Raw genomic sequence first — 17,873 nt, 5'->3', positions numbered from 1 at the left:
ATGCTGTTACAAGTTAGTTTGGATACAGAGCTAGGTGGCGTAGTTACATGTAATGACAATTACTCGTTATGCTATCAATTTATAGCTTAGTCAGGGATGACTAAATTTTGTCATATAAATATTGTCAAAATAAATGATAGATATGGAGTGCAGACAGGGAGATAGGGGGCAGAAATAATGACTCATGGGAAATAATGTTCTGCAGCATTTGCAAAACAAAGGAGAAATAATAAAGTAGGCAGGCCAACCTAAGTGCTGTTTTCCATGTGGATTAGATGACCACTACAGTAGGTACTGTTCTAAATGTTCAAATAAACATGACTGAAAGTATAGAATTTGGATATAGAGTTGAAAAGTTAGGAATAACAAGTAATATGGCAGTTTTGTACATTAGGAATATTTTTAGAGATGTTAATGTGATAGTTGCAAGATGGAAGAGAAAGTAAAAGAAACAGGAGGAATTGTAAATACATGGTCTTTTAGTAGAAAAGTACAGAATTTAGTTGGTGTGAAACAGGGAATACATGTTTGTATATACATTTCCAAAAACGTTTGAGGTTAAACTAAGGAATATGATATGTGTTTTATATATATATATATATATATATATATATATATATATATATATATACACACAGAGATATAGTTTATTATTAAAATGTGGAAAATCAAAAAATTGTAGTCAATAAGTCGAAAAATAATGTAGTATCCATAATTTCTACCTGCCTATAATTCCAAATGGCCTTTCTCCAATATTCGCATTCAATGTTAAACAAAATAGCAGGAGGTGACGTCAGATACCCAGGCTATTTTGTTTAATGTCTCCTAAAACTATTAGTTATACAACACAAGTTTTTATTGTTTTGCAGAGGGGCAAGCCCTCCTGCACCCCCCCCCCATTGCGCGGAGATGTGCCCTCCACATCGCCTGCAAATTATATATTCCATCTCCAAGATCGCACTACAGTGGGGATCGGGAAATTTACTCTTTTCCTCACTGGAGTGCGATCTGACGTCAGAACATCAATCTCACATTAGAGAATGCACACTACCATTCATTATTGTGGATTTAAACATTTCCAGATCAGCATTATGGAAAATGGGAAACACACATTCAACCTTCCCAGTTTCTCGTACGTGACAATCTACATTTTAATAGTAAACCTATACATACACACACACACACACATATATATATATATATATATATAGAGAGAGAGAGAGAGACACACACACACACACACACACACATATATATATATATATATATATATATATATATATATATATATATATATATATATATATATATATGGGATAGACAATTACATAGTTCACATGAATTAGTAGGATTAAATATTGTAAAGACAGTAGTACTGTATGTCAATAGCTATATGACCTTTAGGTTGAATATATGGAATAATGATAGAAACAAGAAGTTAAAAGAAGTACTTTCTACATGTGAAGTTTATGAATGTGTTAGAAGACTGTATGACAACTTAGAGAAGCAAGAATTAAGAAATATGTAGAGATCTGAAAGAAAAGTGCATTATTATAAAAAATGAAATATGAAGTTTGATTACTATGTAAATAAATTGTATGAGTATGTTATGTAAGAACATTACAAACTAGAAAGTCAGAATTTATATAAAGCATACAGAGGAAGCTATACTGGGAAGGAAAATAAATTAACAGAAGACAGTAATTTATCAGATTTTGTATGGTGCATAATGTATAAAAAGCTTCCTGCTAAAGGTGAAATGAAAAATAAGTCAGCAGGTAGAAACTACAAGCCATGTATACTGTAAAATAAAAAAAAAAATAACAAAAAAATAAAGAACTTTTGGGAGAAGACTGAAGAAAGAAGAACTGAGATAGAAAATTTGAAAAATGTAAAAGAACAATAAAGATACATAATTAAAAAATGTAACACTTAAAACTAGTGTCTTTAGTATGGAAAAACAGATTATGTAAATAGCTATATAATACTTAAGTGTGCATGGGGAATATAGAAAGGTATGTCTGAGGCAGTTCTAGACAATGTCTTGAAACATATGAGAAACTGGAAGAAATGCAAAACAAAATATAGATAAAAACAGAAAGAGTATGTTTGAAAGTTATGTATGGAATATGAGTTATTATACACAATTTATGTAAAGAAACTTAATCTATTAATAAACTCCAACAGTTTTGATATGTGCCACAGATTCCTTTACATCCTCCTAAGCTACCACTAATTCAGGTATCTGGGGCCTTGGCTTAACATCTGTTCTATGGGACAGCACCTCAGTAGTGGTGCACCCCCCACCCCACCAACCCCTGCCGAATTCACAGCCTTTTCATCTCCCTGACATCAAAGGCAAGTGTGCTAGATGCTATGATATGGATAGTGGTATGGCTGGGTCAAAAGGTCTAAGGATTTGTATTCTGTTGAACAGTATACTTCCTACTGGCCACTGGCCAGATTAGACCATAAAGACCAGGGTCTGTGACTACAGGAATCACAGCTATTAAAAGGTAGGGGACTAATGAACAAGATGATAGTCAGATAGAATGACAACCCAAGAGTGGAAGAGATATTAATTAATAAAAATGGTGCAAGTTGGTGGCTGAAAAGAATATAGGGGGAAAAAATGAGAAAGAGAAAACTGGAATGGTACACTAAGTAGGCAATGATAGCCATAAGGAATACGGAAAGATTGTATTGGAATTGAAGGTAAAAGGGATGACCAATGTGAGGCTCATACTGAGTCCAGAAAGAGCACAGAGTATATAAAGAGGGGAAATGAAAAATGGAAAAAAAGGCTGATAGATGGCAAGAAGATAATATTCAGATATGCTGAAAAGAGGACTGAAGACATAGACAAATTGATGCAATACGTTGGGAAGGTCAGAACTACAAGGCTGATCCTGAGAAAATTCCTAATAATGGCTTTGGTGTTCTCCAGTCTACTATGGAAGGACAAGGGAAGGAGGGAACAGAGAGGGATATAATGGTAGACATTAAGAGGATGTTACTGGCACTAAAAGAAGCTCAGGTGCAAGGGCCATATAGAATCTCCTAGGATCCTAAAGAAGACAGCTGAGGTACTGCTAAGTCTACTCACAGAACTCTCTAACAGGACCCTTAGGGAGGAGGGGGCCTGGGAATCTCAAGGCACACTACAAAGGCAGAACAAGAAGCATCCCAGGAAACAATAGGACTGTAATCCTGACTCTGCTGATCTGCAAAAGTATACAGATAGTCCTAAAGGCATAAATCATGTGGTCCCTGATGCCAACATAGGGAAATCAAAGAGTGCCAGTATGACTTCAGATTGGGTCAACTCTTGCTGCACTATCCTGTTCTGATTTTATGACTGAATTACCATGTGGATTAGATTTAATAGATTTCAGTAAAGCCTTTGACTTAGTACTATAATTCAAGTTCCTTAAAATATGAAAGAAGTGCAAGAAAGTTATAAACTATGCAGATGGGTGGAAAAGTGGTTGCAAAGCAAAGACCAGATGGTAGTAGTTACAAGGGAGCTGTCAAAGGGGAAAGCAATGTCAAATACTGTTTTGCAGGAGTCCATACGAACTAAAAAAACAGGAAAACAAACTCGTAAAAAACAATGAAGAGATCCACAAACTCTCAGCAGGAATGAAGCCTTTAATGTACAACTTTAAAACCACAAGCAAAAAGATAAAAAACAATTCCACAGGATAAGCGCTTTTGTCTTGCTAAGTTCAAGATTTCCTCAGATATTTACAAATTTTAGGCACTATGTTTAAACCCCCCTCCATTTTCCGCATCAGAGCATTGTTAGCCAATCAGTATCAAGGTTTCAAACATACCCTAAACTAAGTTTATCTCTATAAATTAACATAACTTATCCTACCACAACCCTTACCCAATACAGTCACAAAAACACATTATGCTAAACACAGCATTTTTAGGGTGTATTTGAAACATTGCTACTGATTGGCTAGCAATGTTCTGATGTGTAACAATCTATTTGTTGCTGACATTAAAGTTTGGGTTTAGTATTAGAAATGGGCTCAGTCATGGAAAAGGACCTAAAGAGACTGACTGGTCAAGGAGGTAGATCCACTTCAACCTTTCCAAGTGCACACATCTCTATGTGAGAAGTGATCCCTCAGAGTAAAGGTGTGTATCTTGGAGAGACAACCACAGGCTAGTTGTGTGTATTGAATGAAATGGAAAATAATTTGGGGACAAACATTACAAAGAACACAGATCACTTGCTTCATGTACAAGAGTGGCAGGAAAAGCAAACCACATGCTTGATAGTATAGCAAAAGGCAAATCCAGGCAATTTAAAGTAGCAATACCCCCTGTGAAGCACTGGAGGCCACAGATGGAATAGTGTGTGTAGTTCTGGAGATCTTGGAGGAAGAATGAGGTTCTCCATTACAAAAGGTACACAGGAAGGCAACACAGATGACTTGGAGAGTGGAGTGAATGTATGATGAAAACCTCCAGGAACCTGCTCACATTTCCCTAAATAAGAGACAAGGCAATGGAAACATGATGTGAGTTCATAAGGCACTGAAGAGAAGGTGTGATAGACTACAGTAGATTGGATGGATGAAGCTGGAAGGAGATAGTCATGACAATCACATCACAAAATTATTATTTATGCAGGAAATGAGGAAGTACTTCTTTGTGGAAAAGTTGGTATACAATTGGCACCAACTGATCTGAATGGGTGGTAGAGGCTAAGTCAGTTGAGGGCCTTAAAAACCTTTGTATTCTTGAAGTGCTAGGAAGTAAGGTGAAGGGAGAGCTATGTTAGGCAAACTGCAATATTTAATCAGAACAGAAAGAATTACAGTGCGTTTCTGCCATCTAGTTCATGTACTACAGTGTAATGTAATGATCTTAGCCACTGTAGCAGAACCTTGGGAAGAAAATCCAGTCTGCCAGATACCACTTAAAGATTCTAGAGATTTATTGGGAGGGTGGCCTAATGGTTAAGGTGTTTGCCTTTCAAACACAAGGTGCAGGGTTTGAGTCTCACAAGGGATAATTGGCTAGGCTTAAAATGGCTCGCAAGGGCAGTTAGCTTAGTACTAATCTATGAACCTATGAACCTATTAGCTCACAGGCTTGCATGTACTGAGGCGGAAGGAAAACCAGTCTGCCAGATACCACTTAAAGATTCTAGAGATTTATTAGCTCACAGGCTTGCATGTACTGAGGTGGAAGGAAATCCATTCTGCCAGATACCACAAAGATTCTAGAGATTTATTAGCTCACAAGCTTGCATGTACTGAGGCTGCAATATGGAAAAGCAATTCCATAAAGATACTTTCTAATTTGACTATGTTGTAGTGATTTTCACAAACTAGAAAAGCACTCCCAAGAATATGTTCACAGTGTGGTTACATTGCACCACAAAACTATGTCGGTAGGTGATCAAGTTCAAATGACCTGTTATATAGGGGTACAACACAAAGACTTACATTTTCCTGAATATTAACACTGCAGTTAACGGAAACTTTCTTCATCAGTTTTAAAATCCAAAAGAATGACCTGTACTGCACTATCCTGTACCACTACATATCACTTATGAGACTAGTAGGCTGATTTTAAGGGTTTACAAATGGTTTTGGAAATCTGGATTGTGTGTACAGGCCTTTTGCAATGAACTGCATAATGGGTGTATGAACATACATCAGACTCCATTCTATGTTCTACTGACCTAGAAGAAATCAGTCTTTCATTATTTATGTCTGCTGAATCCTAACTTGTACCAGGATATGCACAGTATGTGGAAACAGAAAGTAGTCTTTAACAGTTTATTTACTGGATTTTTTGACCAGTGTAGTTGGCCAATCACTAACTGACCCATTTCAGCCATGACCTGAGGATGGATTCGATCCCACAGTTTCTGTCATTTAGTCATCATGTATTGTAGTACATCTATTCATTTGTAGCAATAGCAGCTTTTTGAAAACTACTACCCAACTTAAAAGAAAACTGCAACTACAAAATAAAAATCAAACAATAGTTTGATATTTTAGCAGGAATAATGTTCTTGACTGTGTTTTTTTCCTAACCTGTTATAAATCAAAATGTTCTAATAGGGGCAACCATGTTAATATGATTTCATTGCCTACTGTTCCTTCACGATTATATAATGGAGGCAAAACGTTTTTTGTGGTTCTTTCTGTCTCTTCACTTACAAAGAATCATGACTTTCTCCGAAAAAGCCTTTCAAGGTAATTTGAGTATTAATTTTGAAATATTTGCTATTTTATATGCATTGAACAAACTCAGAAATGTAGCTTTAGTCCAGACTTTCTAGCTGCTGTATGAAGCTGTTTATTAGTGACTGATAACACATGCATTTAAAAAGACTGACTTTGTAGTCAGTATCAAGGTTTAAGGCTTTTTACTGATAATACACATAGATTATAATTACTAGAATAAGTGAATTACTTAATGGAAAAACGCATCCAAAACTTGGAAACAGCATGTTTTCTATCAAATCTTGTTTGTTCCAACATTATAATATCTATGTTTCACTTCATGCTGTTACTATTTTCTCACTTCACAGACCGCAAAACATCCTGTTGTTAGATGCCATGCTATTGTTTCTTCATTTTACCAATCAAGGTAAGTGCCTTTCCATTTCCCTCAACCTCTTAGAGCAAGAAATCTGGACAAAGTCATAAATAAAAGTGGAACAAAGGCCCAAAATAGGGACAATTTTTAAATATTGCTCTTACAAACTTAGAAAGTTGATAGAATAACAGATTTTGTATTAACATGAATTTTCTGAAGGGTATTAAGTCCGAAACTCAAATGCCTATCATTATTATTCTAATTTCAACCTTTAATGATTTGCCTCTAATTTGCCAGAAAACCACAATTTTATGAAAAAATGGACCAAAAATAGGAGGCAAAAATCTGGACAGTCTGCAAAAATCTGTACAGTTGAGAGGTATTTTGACACCTTCTTTGTAATGAATAACAACAAGAATATGAGTTTCTTTGTTTTTTAACTGCCTCTGACAAGAGTGTCAGCTTATCTCCTGCAACTGCATTGTTTAAATTTTATTAGTGGGCATTTGTTGCATAGTATTTAAATGTATATTTGAATATTAGGTTGAAAATGTAGTTTAGCACTTTAGTGAAGACTCAGAACTGTAGATATATCATATAGATTAGATATGAAACTGTCATCTGCATATGCTAAATTGTATAAAAAGACTGCAGTCACTATCTAGAGTTGGGGCGGCCAAGGTGGTGCAGCGGTTAGAGTTGCTGCCTCACAGCAAGAGGTTCTCTGGTTCGATGCTGGGGTGCCTTCTGTGCAGAGTCTGCATGTCCTCCCTGTGGTTGCGTAGGTTTCCTCCAGGTGCTCCGGTTTCCTCCCACATCCCAAAGATATGCTGTAGGTGGATTGGACACTCTAAATTGGCCCTAGGTGTGAGTGTGTGCCTTCTGTGGAAGGTTGGGTGCTGGGCTGGCAACTCGACACCGTAAAACTCCACTGACAATCATGAGCAGACAGGTGATCCACTGTGGCGACCCCTAACCGGGAAAAGTCGAAAGAAGTCACTATCTAGAGTTGAGTCTATTGAATCTGTAAACAGAGTCAGTAATTAGACTAATTACACTGTTTTCATCAGATCATGAGTTTGAGATACAGCTATTCTTCCTTGCCTACATGATATCACAGATGATGGAACAAACAACAGAAGGAAATAATTTTACAAAAAGACAAACAGGTCTGAAAGAACAATTCTAGTCAGAAAACAGAATTTAAATCATGTTTTTTTTTGTTTTGTTTTTTTGTGAGACAGGCTTAATCCCAAAACACTAGTGGTCACCCCTCATTTGTGAGATCACTAATGAAGAGAAGTGACTCTTCCTTGGAAGGTTGAATTGGCACTGTAATGGGAATTTTCCCTTTCACCATAATGGCGTGAGGGTGCAGTTAATAAAGTTTATTAATGATCCATTTTCCCTGCATGCAGCACTCCTGGAGTTGGATTAAACAGAATTAAAAGTATTTTGTCACAAGAAAAAAAATGACATTTAGCCTTAATTACTTGGCTTTCTTAAGGTTGTAACTGTGTCTCCCTGTTCTTAATCTTGTCTCAAAAATGTAAACTGCAGAAACAAGTTAACAAGTATGGGTGAGAAACAAAGCAATACTTATATCAAGTTTCCTTGGCATGCCGTACTTTTAAGGATATATTAAAGGGAAGGAAATACATCTGTAAAGAGAAAAAAGCATGTAATTTTGGTATATCTGTCCCTTCTGGAGTGTTATTGTTTTTTCTTTGCTCACACTGTTAGAACTATGTTCTATCATAATCTCTTCAGTCCAATACTATCTCAACTTCATATGTTATAATGCAGTGCTTTCATTTGAAGTATCAAAACTGTTTGTTTCCCATGTGACCAATGTAGTCAGTCAAACAGTAATGACTGAAATAACCAACTGTGCTACAAGTTGTGCTTTAGTTACATCACACCTGCCTATGAACACATTAAAACTGAGTATTAGGGTTGTGGAAACTATGCTTATCTCTTATGGTAGCTGCTGGTCTACCTGAATCACACAGAATAAATCATTTGGCAATCTTTCATTAGTAGAAAGCACTGAATAAAAAAAGCTACTGGACAGGTGTACATGGACAATTCTGTTTACTAAACTTGTAACTGTTGTACCACTTTTTTATCACGCCTTACAGATTACTACGTGAAAGTCACACTGTATGCAAAGCTAAAGTGCTACAGTCATTTTGCCAGACTTTGTCTTTCCAGTTTTAACAGTGACTGAAAATGACATGCGTATATCTTTTTTAACTGATGTACCTTAACAAACTGACTTGCTGTAATGGTGGCAGCTGTGTCAAAAGAGTTGGATAGGAGTTTGTTATAAAAGTACAAGCAAATAAAAAATTCCCTTTGACCCTCTGTCTTTCACTCTGATCTCAGTTTCAGTGTAGTATAATATAGTTTTGCAAAAGTATATAAAACTCTGGTTGTTAATAAAATCCCTGATCCTGGACTTCACAGTACTACTCTGATAGCAATGGCATAACTGTTATACATCAAATTTTGCAGGGAAATGTTATCTTAGTTATGTCAGATCGCACATCAGGAAGCACTGATCATTCATCATAGTAAAGGACAGACAACATAATATCTATACAGGCACAACAGATCTGGTAGAGAAAAGAAAACACAGACTGCTTCAAGTGCCTCCTAGTTTGCTATATGGAAATTATTTTATACAAAACTAGTCCCCCTCATATCTTCAAGGGGAATGATGAAAAAGCATGACATTTCTGAACTTCAGAGGTTACAGTGAAGGAGAACAGAACCACCAAGCATTTTAGCCTGATGAATTGCCAGCAAACATGAAAAAATGTATTTCTGATACAATTTAAAAGAATCCCTAAATGATGCTCAAGTTCCACAGCCTACCTCTGGGATCCTCTAAGCTATTGATTGGTAGCCTAGGAATCCCCCTCCCCATTATTTCACATCCCTTTGCATATCATGAGAGAGAAAGAGAGAGAGTGAAAGAGAAACACTCAAGCTGGGTCGCTGCTGTGTGTTTAAATATTGAGCAGAGCTAATCCTGCATCTGGCACTCACAAGGCTTGGTTAAAAGCATCACAGACTGATCTGAGCAGCCGCAAACACTTCAGGGGGTTACAGAACCGCTTTCTGCCAAACTACCCCAAGGGCTGAAGTCTGCACTTTGGATCCAACAAAAGGCATCTACTTCTCTGACATTGCAAAAAGGTATTTCATTGTCTGTCCTTTTTGTTTTGTTTTAAAACAAGTATAGAATATAACTTTAATTGAAAACTTAGCTTAACAGTTTTAATGAAAATAAGATCTAAGTTCAAAACTCAGCAGTGTCACTCAGTGTGAAACTTGACAAAATGAAGTACCTTTCAAAGACTTCATTCAAAAAGTAAAGAATCTGCTTAGGTTTTCCTTACAGGCTTTATCTGATGCAAAGACATATTTAGAAGTACAACAAATCTTCAAGATTAAAGAACTTCTGTTTTTTTATTATTTTTATTAAACATTTCAGAACAATACAACTTTAAAGGTATTACAGGAAGAAGTGTTATTAGATACATACAAATATTCTGATTTGGTTTTCCATCTTGATATTTAAAAAATAATTTTAGGATGCACGTAAAGCTTGAAGATATCTGAACCTTGCATTGCTTGTTTGACTGATATTAAATGTAAATGTATTGTTGTAATTTGTTTTTGTCACAATAACTTTATCTTCTTTATTTGTTATAATTGCAAATGGTAAAACAAACTGTGTTCAGTAAAACATATATGAAAATTATTCTAGAATCAGTATAACAGAAATACTTGCATTTTGAAGGTACAAAAATCTTGACTATCACAGCATCTGATAAAAATGGCATGGTGGGTGACTGACGTTTTTTAACAGACCTTTTCTTCTGGGTATATTTCTAGTCAGTGAAATAAATTGTTTATGTATATTATAACCAAGTTGAGTTCAGTTCCATCAAATGTGTAACATCCAGATATTTTGAATATATATGATGGTCTAAAAATAGTTAAGGAAATAATTTGCAGGTTTCATTCCCTTTATATTTACACATTTGTCTATCTATATACTATTACGACTGTGAAGATATTCGAATGAGCATTTTAACAAATATTTTTAACATCATGCATGCCGAGATTATATGTTCATAAACATCGCTGAAATATTCTGTCCTAATTATGAGGTCTGAGACATTAATAACATTTCTGAAGTACATTTATCAGTACTTGACTTTAAATTATTAAGCAAGTATTTCCATTGTTAATATCAGAAACCATGAACTCCTTTTATAGAGGTAAAAGTCACAATTTCATACTGTTTGTTTTGCAGTGTGCATGTGTAATGAGTTTTTTTGTTTAAATGGAATAAAAAAGTTACACTATTTCCTACCACCATAAAATAGTTGTAACAAAACTCGACCCATTTTTTCTTGTGACCATCCCCATCATATGATCTAGAGAAAGGCCATTTTTGCTGTGGGTGGAGGGTATAAATACTATACTGTTGTATAATGTTTATCTAGTTTTTCACTAGTTAACCAGGTAAGTGGGCTAAATGACTAAGTTTTCAGCGGTGATCCAAATCATAGGCAACGAAGAGCATTCATACAGAAAAAAAAATAATAATAATTGCATGAGGAAGTGCATTATATTTACATCAAATGTAATTGACATGATTCTGAAATAAATTCTTTTTATACTTGCATCAGTGTAAGATGGGAGGTTGCACCAAATGGGGAAAAAATATTTTTCTTTATGATGAACTGACCACAGAGTTGACTCTATTAAGTAAGGGGGTAAGGACCTCAAAGATGATTCTATTAACTAAGGGGGTAAGGAGAATGACATTTTCTGCAAGGTAGTATGGAGAGCTCTGAACTCCCCACCCCAAAAAAACAACATTTGGGCAAATCTGTGAAAATAATATTTCACGTTGTTTGTTTTATGGAAAAAGCAGTCATACATTTATCTCACCATAACCCCAAGACAAAGATATCTCTGAAACAGGCAGAGTATATTAAAAGTAAACTACAGTAGAAAAATAACGTGCAACAAGAAGAATGACAAAGACCGGTAGGGGAACGGAATTAATGAAGGGGTAGAGAAGATTACAGTAATGTTAAAGCAGTGATAATACAAGTGTAGAGTGTTGTTAGAGAAGAGGAGATGTTCATTAAAAGTTGTGCAGCTGGTTCATGAGATAAGTTATTGGAAAAAGTATGTAATCAGAGTCAGGTATTAGCCATGGTCTCCCTGTTGGTAGCAAATAGAGGAATGGGGGTGTTGTTTAATAAATCTTACTTAAATGGGTGAGTTAAATCACATTTTTTGATTGTTGCAGACAAATTTGCCTCCTTCCCTCAATACACACACAAACACTCACACATTCAAGCCCATGCTGTCCTCAGTACCTCTCTTTTCCTGATGTCCTAGCCAGGTTCTCTTCTGGAATACTTTTCTTTACATCACAGTACCACAGTGAAAGCCCCCCACCACCACCCACCCCACCCCCCCACACACACACATACACACACAAACACATACTTACAGCTTTGTCTTTTAGAGGGAATCACGGTATATCAATTCAATAATTCTGCATATCTTCAGACATGGCCACATCAGCAGATGGTAAAGGCTATCCTGACATGTGCTGTATATTGTTATTTTGAAGGCTTTTGGACAGTTTCCTTATTTTCTCTGTTTTGACATGCATGCGGCTGCCTGCCAGCATTAGAGAGATCCTCATTCCCAGTGTCTCCCTCAGCTGTATCGTTACTTTTAACCATCAGATGTCAGGAGTACAGAAGCCCTATAGAGGAGTTATGTGTGTGTATGCGTGTGTGTGTGTGTGTGTGTGTGTGTGTGTGTGTGTGTGTGTGTGTGTGTGTGTGTGTGTGAGATCTCTCATGGGATGCTTTGTACTCCTTTGACAGCTGCATTCACTGACACACTCATTCCAAAACTCACATCACAAATTGTAGTGCAACCTCTCTGAGAAAAAATATGTTGCTTTTAGGGAATGTAGGTCTGACTACAGAATGTTAAGCAGTTAAAATGTAGTAGTGTTTTAAATGTGATTTAAAACCACAGATGGATATTTAGCTAGGAAAAGGACCTTGCAATTCATTATCAAAAAAGCTAAGTAAAGATAACACTGCACTGGCATTCAGGGACTTCTTGAAACCAAATTATTAGTTTTTGCGCAAGCATGTGAAATATGCAGCTTGGTATGTCTTACTCATATTTTAATAATACATGGTTGTGAATTCAAGAAATTAGATTGATGTAGGTTCTAATCCCAGGCCAAGCACATCATACCATGTGGTACAGTACTCATGTAAATACATGGCTTAATAAGTACTTTCTCATGATAATATTCAAATTGAAACCCACCACCTAGATCTGGTCAATAACCAAAGTATAAATCTCCGTGAGTTTCTGAATGCTCCTGGCAAACATTCCCACGAGAAACACACTCCTTCTACTGCCATCTTAGAAAGTTCTGGAAGTAAGTTTTTATTATTGATGGTGCCTTTTCCAGATTAAAATTTGCAATTAAAAATAAACTAAAAAGTCAATGAGTTTTTCACTGAACTGTAAATGATGAAATACAAAGCTTGCAACATTGCATTCCTTTCTGTCTCTTGGGCTTACCCAACTGAGCCACTTTATTTATATATCTTTATTTCTCCAACACTCATATCTGGAAGAGCAGGGGTGCATAATAAGAAGACAGCATATGCTACAAATTATATGTAAATTCAACATATAGTTACTAGATGATAAAATCTAACCTGTATGGTACATTACAACTGTGTGACTTTTTTGTGTATTTTATTAAAAAGTTATGCAGATAAAAATGCGATTATATAGAGAAAGCTTGTTGCTTGTTGCCTAATGCCACCTGAAGACACCACATACTGCAGATAACAGCAACGGTGTTTCTATGTTGCATTATGACCTTAAGTGGATGATATGATATGAGGACAGATAACGTATAAGGGGAAAAGCTTTTGTTGGTGTTTTGCTTTAATCACATGACTCGCCTTGGCTCTTGAGCCTCACTTGTGTCTTTCCCCTAGTTGCACTGCCTTCTGGGGCTTGCTGTCTCCCCATGAGCTTTGTGGTTACTTATCACTGTAGACCTCATAGCTCAGAAAGGGCTGCTGAATATGTACACTGAATGGCATCACTTCCAGTGAAGTTTATGTATTAATTTGATCAAGCATGTGGAAATCTCACCAGCTTGGACAAAGAAAGGACTGGCTGACCGCTACCTCTTTTTGATTCAGAGCCTGGTAGTGTGATTAGTCTGGTTAATTCCAATAATGAATGAGGCTCTGTCATGCCGTCTAGTTATGTGCCTATTCCTCATCACCAGTAAATCCTCAGTTTGCAATATGATATAAATATGTTTTCCAGTCATTTGTCTTCTCATTTCTGCTGTAGTGATCGAATTTATTATATGTAGAGTTATCACTAGTCCTTCTTTTGTAAGGCAGTACCTACTTGGGCAGTTATGTCCTGTGAAAAATGTATGAAAAATGGTAAATGTTCTGTGATTTTAGGAAATACATTTTCTGACTTTCTTGTAACAGTTGCAGAAAACCATGATTTTCTATCTGGGATGCATTATTATACAATGACTGGCCAGTAATATTCAAAAAGGAGCACACCGATTGGTCAGCCCAACCAACATGCCTGACTGCCTGTTGTAAATCCGAGAATATACTAATGGAAAAAGGTCTGGTCACCCCAGACTTTTTTCATAAGTATATCTCATGAAATTTTTCCTTTCCTTTCTTTTTTTAATAAATTTACAAAACTGAAGACCTCAAATGAATGAGAGAGACAGCACAGAGACATATAAAGGGATGATCATCTACGTTCTGTAAAACTAAAGAAATGTACCTGATTATCCTTTTATTTTCTCTGTCCCGTCTCTCCCGAACATTAAAAGTCTCCAAAAAAAACCAGAGATCTTCCTTTCTCTGTTGCTTCCTTTACACAGCAGTGATGTACTGTGTAAGTGTGGGAACATAAGTCCTATACACATGCGCAGTACACCAGAAAATCCCCAGGACACCGGAGAAAATGCGGAAGGACACTATGGAGCAGTTATACAAAGACATTATTTAAGAAAAGTAAGTATTTTTTTTCTTAAATAATGTCATTGTATAATAGCAATAACTGACTCCATGGTGTGGTATATTGAAGATTTACCCACTGGTGCCTTTGTTTAATCACTCGGGCTTCGCCCTTGTGATTAAACCAAACCAGCTGTGGGTAAATCTTCAATATACCACACTGACATTGTCGGTTATTGCTATAATATCATATGGTTAAAAACAGAGCAACTAAACTTCAACAAAGGTGAGACTTTATTTTGGTAATAAAGTTAAATCCAGTCCTTGGCAATGATTGTGTGCATATACTTTTTTTCCTGCTAAATTATTTAAAATATTACACAATTTTGGGCATATGAAACTATATTATATGTAACACATACTTTAGTATGTCTAGTTATCCTTCTGTATCTCTGCATTGCATTTTTTATTTGTATCTCTGTAGTGTTTGTTGTATCAATTTGAACTGTATTTCACTTCTTTTGTAACAAGGTCATTACTGAAAAAAGGCCCCAGTGATCCATTGTTTAGCTATTTGTAAAAATAAATAAATAAATAAAGTCACCACTGAGTTACCTAGGCTGGTGAGTTGAAAGTCTGACATCATGTAGCAATAATATAAGGAGTTTTGTCTTCTTATGTCTCAGTAGGGGAAAAGTAAGAAGAAATGCACAAACATACCCAGCACAGTTTCACCATGTGCCAAATCTGTTTAAAGTTGCTCCAGTGCAGTGCTAGCTATTGCCATAAGGCACTAATATAGATGTGCAGCAGGATACCCTTCCAAACTATGGCAACAATTTATTTATTTATTTATTTATTCATTCATTTGCATTTGTTGACTGAGTGGAGCACTAAATGAAGGGAACAATTTATGTATTTGCATGTGTTGACTGGGTGGAGTATTGAACTATAGGAACAATTTATTTATACATTCATTTATTTATTTATTTGCATTTTGACTGGGTAGAGCACTGAACTATGAGAACAAATTATTTATTTATTTATTTATTTATTTATTTGTTTATTTATTAACATTAGTTGACTGGGCAGAGCACTGAACTATGGGAACAATTTATTTATTTATTTATTTATTTATTTATTTATTTATTTACATACATTAGTTGACTGGGTAGAGCACTAAAATAATGGATCCATTTATTTATTTATTTGCATTTGTTGACTGGGTGGGGCACTGAACTATAGGAACAATGTATTTATATATTTATTTGTTGATTGATGGATTTATTTGTATTTGTTGATTAGGTGGAGCACTGAACTAAGGGAACAATTTATTTATTTGATATGTTGGCTAGTTGGAGCACTGAACTCTGAGAACAATTTATTTATTTATTTATTTGCATTTGTTGACTAGGTGGGGCACTGAACTGTGGGAGCAATTTATTTATTTGCTGATTGAGTGAGTGATTGATTAATTTATTTATTCATTTGCATTTGTTGACTGGATAGAGCACTGAACTAATGGACCATTTTCAAGCTCAGGACAGGGATAAGTGAAATTACCAGTGAGATTAAAAATAAAACATAGTTATAGTTTGATGATATAATTGTCATAAAGAATATACATTTGAAACAATTACAGTTACACACACAGTAGTCATAGTACATCGGTAACATTGTCAGACAATATATATTTTAAACAGCTGCAATGACAGTATAATACATCTAGAACTTGAGCTAAGGAGGGGAATTTTGGGGTGGATGTATGTGATTTCTTACTAAGTAAGCATGTACTTTGCTTGGTAGAAAGAGAATGAGTTAAGATAAGTAAATTTGAAGACCAGGCCTGCTGAGTTCCGAAGGTAGCCATATGGCTTTATGAAGGATGAAACAATGGTGTTCTCTTTTGGGAGCTCATAGGGTACTAAAAGTGTAGATTTGATTGCAGGTGACTTGCAGAGTATGCACTTCTTTTTGGATGTAGTGGTCATTATTGGGCAACTTTACTCTAGTTGAGAGAGAAGAACCCCTTTACTAATGGCAAATCTGCACTCAGAAACAGGAAGTGAGATATTTTTGGACATGAAGTACAAATTGTTTACTTTGGCCTTAATGTTTTGCACATGCTTTTGTATGTTGGAATTGGGGCCTAGCCAGACACTAACATATTTATAACACTGATTTTTATTTATTGCCTCTTGAATGGGTAGGCAGTTGCCCATTTGCTGGGTACCTTGGCCAGATTTTGTTGGGTTCCAAAGAGCATGGCTTTGGTTTTCTTTTTGTTTAGAATTAGTCTATGGGTAAGTAGCCAGTCAGGTTTTGTAGGTCAGTTTGCTATTGATTTTTTTCACTGAGAAGAGCTGCACCTGTAAATGGCCATATCATGTGCAGTGAGTAAGAATGGCACATGTGAAAGCTCTGTGATAAATGTGTATTAATAAATGATGAAAAGAGTACAGGTGATAGCACTGAGACTTGCAGAGTGCTAGAAGGAAGGAGGCCATGGGAGGGGGTCCTAGATACACTTTAAATAGCCTGTTGAGAAGGTATGATTCAAACATTTTACTGCTATAGGGCTAATTCCTGCAGACAGTATAGAGTTTATTAACAGCTTTGTACACTTTTTGAAAGGCTGTAGCTATGTCTATAAAGAGGGCTCTTGTTAGTTTACCTTTGTTCATATTTGTAAACATGGAATCTGTAAAGCCAGAGCAATCATAGTACCTCCTCCAGACCAGAATATGTATAGTAGAGGGGAAAGGATTCTCTGTGCTTGTAGGCATGCTGTGAGCTGGGGATAGGTTAGCTTTTCAAATATTGTACTAAGGGAGGGTGAATGTAGATTGGGTGGAAATTATTTGCTTGAGGTGGTTTTGATTAAGTTAAATGGAATTGACAATGGCTGTTTTTCCCTGGGGTAGCATGATACAGTTGTTTAGGCAGGTGTTAAACAGGTTTTTGAGAGAATGAATGAGATATTTCTTTGCAGAGGGAGCTGAACAAGGGATGAAGGCTATCTGCCTCATTTGGGTAGCAATGAATGAAATTATGTTCAGCAGGGTGGTTATCGTTGTGCCTGATTCTTTTGAAGTAGAACAGTGGTGTCAGTGGGTCTGGGGAAGACTCAGGATTACATGTGGTGGAGCTTTGGAATGTGATAATGGGGACTGAAGAGAATTCTTCTACTAAGTTTTGGAAAGAGACTGCAAT

At 36.0% G+C, this 17,873-nt stretch overlaps 1 protein-coding gene across 1 annotated transcript in view; it reads left to right on the top strand.

Annotated features, from left to right (window-relative positions):
• Window positions 1-9,539: 9,539 nt before the first annotated feature.
• TAC3 (tachykinin precursor 3) overlaps window positions 9,540-17,873 on the top strand; it is a 202,495-nt gene continuing 194,161 nt past the window's right edge. Inside the window, exon 1 of the mRNA XM_044083652.1 lies at window positions 9,540-9,777. The gene's annotated coding sequence lies outside the window, so the exon portion shown is untranslated. The remainder of the gene's footprint in view (window positions 9,778-17,873) is intronic.

The sequence above is a fragment of the Protopterus annectens genome, chromosome 9.part0, assembly GCF_019279795.1.
Source record: "Protopterus annectens isolate FY-2018-M chromosome 9.part0, PAN1.0, whole genome shotgun sequence".
Lineage (NCBI taxonomy): Eukaryota > Metazoa > Chordata > Ceratodontiformes > Protopteridae > Protopterus > Protopterus annectens.
The sequence above is the reverse complement of the archived record's forward strand: the minus strand, read 5'-3'. Positions and strand labels throughout refer to the sequence as shown.